Raw genomic sequence first — 8520 nt, forward strand, 5'->3', positions numbered from 1 at the left:
CGTGGCACAGTAATTATGTGCCTACTGCGATGACGGCGCTACAATAAATGGGTGTCTCTTCAAGGGTAAGGTGAAGAGACAAGGTATACGTGACTTTTCGTATGCAACACTCTAAGACCCACCGTCAACCATATCGATCGATCCCCGACAAGTACTCTCGGCCTATTTCCGATGCCGTTAAAAGGTACAGTTGCTTTAGCCTTTTTGCCTCATAGGCTCAAAGCTGGAAGGAAAGTGTACCGTCTTGACCGATCCCCGACACGTAGTTGCTTTAGCCTTTTCGCCTCATAGGCTCAAGGCTGGAAGGCAAGTGTACCGTCTTGGCTGATTCCCTATTTGGCCTACTGTACCGTCTCGGCTGATTCTCGATTTTGCCTAACTTCAAAGTCGGATCGGGATCCGACCTCACTGATAGCAAAACTAGGAGAAGTGAAAGATGTTCTTCTCCACGGATTTGCTTAGGCCGGATCTTCTTCAATGGAGGATGAATTCTTCAACTCAAGAACACTTGCAAGCTATGAACTCACGGATGAACTCAACCTAGAACTAGGAGGGAAGCATCCAAGCTCAAGCATCAATGGAGAGCACACTTCAAAGAGAAGGATTCTAGGTGAATTCCTAAGGCTTTTGAAGATGAACTCAAGGAGACTTTGAGAGGAAACTCGGCACTATGGCTCACAAATTTCATTAAACATTCAAAGTGAATACAAAAGGTGAAAGAATGGCTTAAGTATGCACGGAATTGTGACCCATAGGTGCCTAAACTAAAGCCTCACAAAATGGCGCCTAAAGTTTGAATTCAAATTTGAATTTTGAATTCAAACTTTGGTGCACATGTGTAAGTCCGAAAATTTAGGTACCAAGGTGCATTTAGGTGTGATTTGAGAGTCATTTAGGGTTAATTTGAGTGGCACATGTTCAGCCACCCATGGTGCTAAACATGTGACTCAAATGTAACTTAAATGACTTCCAAATTAAACCTAATTTAACCTAATTAGCATACTTTAGTATTCCTTGTATTTTCCTATTCTAATGACCTAATTACATTGGTCAAACAATTACAATGGAAAGGAAAAATTACAAGAATGAAAATGAGCCCAATATTGGGTACCAAAAGCCCAAAGGCCCATGAAGCCCAAAACTAGGCCCAACTAGCCTAAAACCTAAAATGCTACTCTATGTGGTCCAAAATACAAGACCAAAATATATGATACCTATACTAACATGATGTATACAAAACATATGAAAATAGCTATAACAAAATATGGCCCATGAAAAGTTCAACTTGGGCCTTCCCAGGCCCATCAGGCCCATTGGGCCCTGACTGGCCCAAACCTTCATGTCTAGCCAACTCCTCTTGGTTCTTTGAGTATGTCACCTCTTGCACTCCAAAGCATGATTCCATCACTCACTCTCTCCTAAACCAGATCGGCCCTTTTCCGATCCCCCCCGCCTTTAAGACCCTCTCGGCCAATACCCGACCACTCCCTCGGTATGGGTATGGTCGGTCGGAAACTGATCGAAGCTCCTCGCGTCAGTCAAGCGTTATTGTCGCCACCGGCCCGAAACGGGCGTTATAGTCCACTCTTTCTTCACTATATCTCGAAGTTGAGAAGAATTCTTTACTTGAAATTCATTTTGTTCCTCATTCTCAACTTTAAGATAAGTGGCAGCATTAGGATAAGAGTCAAGACTTTTGTGAATAAAGAGAGTTCTTTTCAAGTCTTGTTTGGTCATAAAACAACTCTCTTTTGTCATAAAGGTCTTAGTGGAGTCCCCTTTATCCACACTCTTTCCTTCTTTCTTTTCTTTGTTTCTTTTCTTTTTCATTTGCTTTTGATCCTCAAACACTTGGAATGGTGTTAAAGGATTAAAAACAATTTCCTTATTTTTATGAGTGAAGGATATTTTGTTAGTGAGGCCATCATGTATAGTTTGTTTATCAAATTGCCATGGCCTACCAAGCAAAATATGACAAGCTTCCATAGGGATCACATCACATAAAACTTTGTCTTTACAATCCCCTATAGAAAACTTGACCTTCACTTGTTGATTCACCTCCAATTCCTCACCTTCATTGAGCCAATGAAGTTTATAAGGGTGAGGGTGAGGAATGGTGGTAAGGGCTAACTTGTTAACCAACCTTGTACTACAACAATTAGAACATGATCCACTATCAACAATGAGAGAACAAATTCTTTTAGAAACCAAACATCTTGTATGAAAGATGTTCTCTCTTTGAGATAGTGAAGTGGGACAAGGTTGGCTTCCAAGAAGCCTTTTGATCATAAGAAGATCACCATCCACAGGATATAACTTTTCAATTTTAGGATCTTCCTCACTAGTCTCACTACCACTTGAAGTGGTAGAACTAGATTCATCAAGACTACTATAAATGTCTTGTCCTCTCAAAATCATGATCTTTTTAGTTGGACATTGAGAAGCTATATGGCCTCTCCCAAGACATTTAAAGCATTTGATGTCACTAGTTTTACTACTAGAAGTGACAACATTTTTATCATTTTCTTTATCTTTTTCTTGACTTTTACTAGAGCTTTTAGAAGAGTCATATTGACCCTCCCTCTTGTAGTCATTCTTGATATAAGAGTTAGCTTGAGTTTTTCCTTTTAAAGAATTTTTCCTTAAATTTTGTTGTTCCACCCTTATACAAAGTTGGACCAAATCATCAAGGTCCCTATAAGGGAGTAACTCAACTCTATCTCTTATGTCAAAATTTAGACCACTCAAAAACCTAGCAATGGTCAATCTTTCCTCTTCCCTTATGCCAGCCCTCATGAGATACAACTCCATCTTTTGTCTATACTCCTCAACACTCATATTCTTTTGTTGAAGTCTTTGGAGCTTATCCATAAGCTCCCTACTATAATAAGAAGGTATGTGCCTTCTTCTCATAGCACTCCTCAACTCATTCCAATAAGTGATTGGAGGGTCATTGTGAAGTCTTCTCTCTCTCTAAGGATGTCCACCAATACATAGCTTGTCCTTGGAAAGCTAAGGTGGCCAAGGGAACTTTTCTTTCTTCACCTACTTGGTGACAAGTGAAGATTTGCTCCACTTTCATTTCCCAATCCAAGTAGGCATCCACATCTTCTTTTCCATGAAAGTAAGGGAGATCAACCCTTGATTCCCTCACTTTGTGTTCTTTAATGACTCTCCTAGGATGAGGTTGGTAGTATGCATCCATGTTCAAACTACCATCATATTCTTGGCTTTGAGAATCATTGGAGCTCTTGGTTGAGCACCTCGAAGAACCTTTTGGACTTTTATTTTTATTCAATCTTTTCAAAAGTTTTTCTTCTCGTTGCTTAATCTTTTGAATCTCTTGTTCTAAAGCCATGATTTGTACTTCCTTTTCAAGTTTTTCTTTTTGTTTTTGAAGTATTTCATCATGCTTCCAAAGTTTTAGTGCCTCAACCTCCTTGACAATTCTTTTAAAACTTTTAGGAGATTCAAAGTCACTACTACTTTGAGAATGTTGACTCATGATTAAGCAATAAGATTTTATATGCTATGCAAAAAGTTATAAAATGTTTTTGGTATTTTCTAGGAATGAAAATAGCACTTGGAAGTCTAAGTGTACAAGTTGCACTATCAAGGGAGGTGAGCTACAAAGAGCCACTTAATAACCAAGCCTTTTCAAGTGGAAATCACTAAACTCCTTTGTGGTACTTCCAATTCCCCAAAACTTTTCACAAAAATTTTGAATGCTTTTTCACAATTTGTTTGTTTTTGAGACTAAACTAAACGTGAGCAAGTAAATCTACACAAGTCTAGACGTTTCAAGGCAGCAAAATAAAGCAATTAAAAGACAAAGAACTTAAAGGAATCAAGATAAGTAACTAGTCGGGTTCCCTAAATGGAAGCTTGAAACATATGAAATTTCCAAGCCACTTCCACTAGCACTACACGTGAGGATGCTAACAAGGAGTTAGATATACCTGACCAGCTTCTTAATACTCCCTCCAAGCTTTACAAATTGATTTTAAAATACAAGAGAGATTGCAAAATTTAAACTAGCCTAGAAAGCAATAAATGGCGGTTTTGGTGACCAACTAGTGACGGATTGTTGTGCAAATTTTTCCAACACTTAATCAAGTGTTTAATCCGCCACTAATCCTTCAATATGATGCTACTGGACCTGCAAAAGAAACACAAAAAAGAGGTTAATGGTGGCTGCCTCACAAGGTGAAAGGAATGGTCACTCAAGTGAAGGAAGTTTAGGAGAAGTTTTGGTCACTAAATTAGGTCAAATTTTTAGGTCTTAGTGTCCAAACTTTTCCTACTCTTTGTTGAGCAATGCTTGATCCTTGAGCAAGGATTTGAGGCCACTTCCAACACAGGGAAATTATTGAAAGAAAACTAGACAAGCAATAAAAGCACAATTTGGAAAGCTTATACCAAAAGTTAAGAGTAATATGTATATATGACAAGACTCAAAGAAGTTCAATAAGTAAAACTGGAAAATAAGACTCCAAAAACAAAGCTAGCACTCAGTTAGAATGAATCCTAGATAGGTACTAGAGTAGATGAACAAAACAAAAAAAATTTGAAAGCAATTGGACAAGTATAGAACAAGTAGTAGTCAAAACAATAACAAGGAATCAAGTGATTTTTCACCAATGTACACCTCTCGGCTTTTTCACTTTAAAATGCTTTCTCTAATTTTTTTTTTAATTCTTTCTTTTTCTATATTCAAGTTAAGAGTCCAGAGAGTATATTTGCCTTTTGTTTCAAATTTTTCTAAGATTCCAAGCTATAGAAACCGTGACTACAAGTTAGACAAAAATTCAAGTGAAAACAAGGAAACTAGTGCACTAGTTTTTAGGTTTTGTCTTGGATTCTTTTGTACACTTTTCTTCTTTGAATCTTTGTACTTTTCTTTTGATTTAGGCTCTGTTTTTGTCTCTGTTTTCAGCCTATTTACTTTTTTTAAAATTTGAATCCAAAAGATAGTGCACTAGAAGCAAGATTAAGCACTTGAAATTTTGAGTCACAAAAACTTTTATAAGATTTTTCAATGGAAATGTGATTTGAAAACTTAAGACACAATAGAAACCTAACTCTAAAGAAACTTACTAGAACTAATAGCAAGTTATGAACACAATAAGGTAAAAGAAAAAGCACATATAGGAGGCAAGAACAATAAGCAAACCGAGAGCAACAAATTGATGAACAAGACACAAAGAAATTTAGGTCAACATGCTATTCAAGGAATTTTAAGACATATAAAGACTACACAAACATACTAAGACAAAACATGGATTAAAAACCAAAATCTAAATGCAATGTATGCATTCCAATCACGGACACATATTAGGAATGGAGAGACTCAAAATTAAAATCAAAAAATAAGCACAAGCTAATAGGTCCTAAACAAGTTGATTGAGGAAGAAATTCAAGAACAATCAACCAATGGATCTATGGAACAAAATATGATATAAAACATGTAGATCCGAAAAGAAACTCAAACAAGACACTTAGAACACAAAGAACACAAAAACAATCGGACCAAAAGTGAAACAACTTATCTCCTTGAAGAACCTTGCTCTTGATACCAAAAATGATAGCAAAACTAGGAGAAGTGAAAGATGTTCTTCTCCACGGATTTGCTTAGGCCGGATCTTCTTCAATGGAGGATGAATTCTTCAACTCAAGAACACTTGCAAGCTATGAACTCACGGATGAACTCAACCTAGAACTAGGAGGGAAGCATCCAAGCTCAAGCATCAATGGAGAGCACACTTCAAAGAGAAGGATTCTAGGTGAATTCCTAAGGCTTTTGAAGATGAACTCAAGGAGACTTTGAGAGGAAACTCGGCACTATGGCTCACAAATTTCATTAAACATTCAAAGTGAATACAAAAGGTGAAAGAATGGCTTAAGTATGCACGGAATTGTGACCCATAGGTGCCTAAACTAAAGCCTCACAAAATGGCGCCTAAAGTTTGAATTCAAATTTGAATTTTGAATTCAAACTTTGGTGCACTGTAGACCCCTAAAATTGTCCGGGTCGGAAATAAAGCTTGAAGACTCTCGAAGACCAAAGGAAAGTCAGCCGGAAGGACTCCTGGAAGACCCTGGAAGACCCTAGGATGACAATCTGTAGGTTTAGAGGTCTTAGAGTAGCAAAAAATAAGAAAGTGGAGGGAATGAAGCCCAATACGGCCTCCCAGAAGTTCAATACGGCCGTATTGAAGTTTCTGAACTTCAATACGGCTGCATTGAACTCAATGCGGCTGCACTGAACTTCAATACGGCCGTATTGAGGTTTTTGAACTCAATACGGCTGCACTGAACTTCAATACGGCCGTATTGAGGTTTTTGAACTTCAATACGGCCGTATTGAATTCAATACGGCCGTATTGTAGTTCAAAACTTCAATACGGACCGTATTGACCCTCTTAAACCGTATTGAGCCTCATCCCTATAAATATGACGTCAATGGGACGTCATTTCACACTTTTGGACTAAGTTTTGACTCCCTCCTTGAGTATTCTGGGGTTTTTGAGCAGTGTTCTGCCCTAGAAATCTCTCTGGGAGTCGATCCGACGAAGTTCTGGAATTCCGAGCATTTAGCTTGGAGATTCGAACTTAGTCGAAGGGAAATCCTCCGGATTTCCATAGTCAAAAATTATTTTTAGGAAGGAGTGAGCGGGCTTGTAGAGCGAGGGAACGCCAAAAAGCTTCCCAGTTTTACTTGATATATAAAAAGCACGCTTCAAGAGGTTTCTTTTCTAAAAATCCCTTCTTTTACCGCTTTCTGATTGTTGCATATTTAAATTTATCATCATGTAGATATTTAATTTACAATCGCTTATAATAAATAGGGGTAATTTAGTAATTTTGAGCTATTATTTAATAAATAATCTGTCATAGGGAACCCGAAAGGGGCGCTGTGGGGTGCTAACACCTTCCCCACGCGTAACCGACTCCCTTACCCGACTCTGGTTGTAATGGCCGAAGTCGATTTTTGAATCGATTGCCTTAAACTTCTTTTTCCAATGTTTTGAGTAAAACATTGGTGGCGACTCCATGAACCCTTCCTTTTTATGAAAACCGCTAATCCATGGAGGGTCCCGCTTGGGATTAACATGGATTGGTGAGCCTTTTAATAAAATTGCTCGTTTGACAAGGTCTCAGTTTGAGAATAAGTCATTCTAGCAATCCATATTTTTAAACAAATAAAAGAGTCCAACCATCCTTCACGAATGCCGAAAGCCCGTTTCGGGCCGGTGGCGACAGATGGCGACTCTGCTGGGGAAGCCTCGAGAGTCAGTCCCATTTAGTGACAGATTATTTTTAACAAATAATAGTTAAAATTACTTTATTACCCCTTGTTTGTATGATAATATGTTTATCTATTTGGCTTTAATAACTGTTGTTTGTTTAATTTTCCGCAATTGTTTGAAATAAAAACTGCACACAAACCTTTGCACACAACAGTTCCCTCTATACCCGGGGGCATGAGTGGTAAGCCATAGGGAGTGGATGTTAGTACGGCCGGTTGTCGAATGGGTCTATAGGTGCCCGTAGACCGTTGTCGGAAAGCATCACTCAAGGTGATAACCATGAACTCGAGTCCGACAGTGCGTTGGAGCTTTCCATCGGCTTACGACGAGAGGAATTGGGTCCCTATAATGGGGGCACCTTGGGGGCCTCAGACCGGTGAGAACAGTTAGAACCACCTTGAATATGAACTTTTCTGCAGGATACCCCTACCTCGTGATTCGCTCGTGACTGTTCGTGGATGAGTGAATTGTTTGTGCATTGATTATGTGAAATTGTTTGAGCATACATTGCATTTCTTTAAACATACAACATTCCTTTTTAAATAAGAATAAATAGGAATAAGAATCTTCCATTGCATGGTGTTAACATCTACCTTCATCACATTCATGTAGGTAGTTTCCCTTTTCACCCAAAAAATACAAAAATACCCAAAAGAAAAATAAAGAAAAATATTATTTATCCAAACCAAGCAATATCATGCATCATCTTAGGGACATCCTAAAAGCATGATAATGCTTAGTTGAATAAACACAATGCATGCGTATTCAACGTCATCATCTCATATCATGCATTCTTATCAAAGATCATGGAGGGATCTAGGTTTACATTTCATACATCCCTCCTAGTAAATCATTAATAAACATTAATAAAAAGAAAGGATTAAATCGATGCGTATGTTCAAGATGGATCGCACGCCATTTGTTATTAAGTGTAAGCCAACAACCGCGCCAAGCGAACACACGTCAACTCCGTTGTTGGTAATCAAGACGAACAAAGGGGAAGGTCCAACACCGTTAAGGATCACTATTCCAAGAACTTTTCCCTACAAATCAAATAAGGCTGTGCCATGGATATACGACATCCATTCTTCTGCCGACAGCGATATCTCTAACATCGCTGGACTTGGGGGCATAACTAGGAGTGGCAGGATCTACACTCCCGAAGATCTTCATGATGAAGCTCCCAAGAATAAAAGGAAAGAAAAAGAAG

The sequence above is a fragment of the Cajanus cajan genome, chromosome 5, assembly GCF_000230855.2.
Source record: "Cajanus cajan strain Asha chromosome 5, NIPB_CcT2T_4, whole genome shotgun sequence".
Classification (NCBI taxonomy): domain Eukaryota; kingdom Viridiplantae; phylum Streptophyta; class Magnoliopsida; order Fabales; family Fabaceae; genus Cajanus; species Cajanus cajan.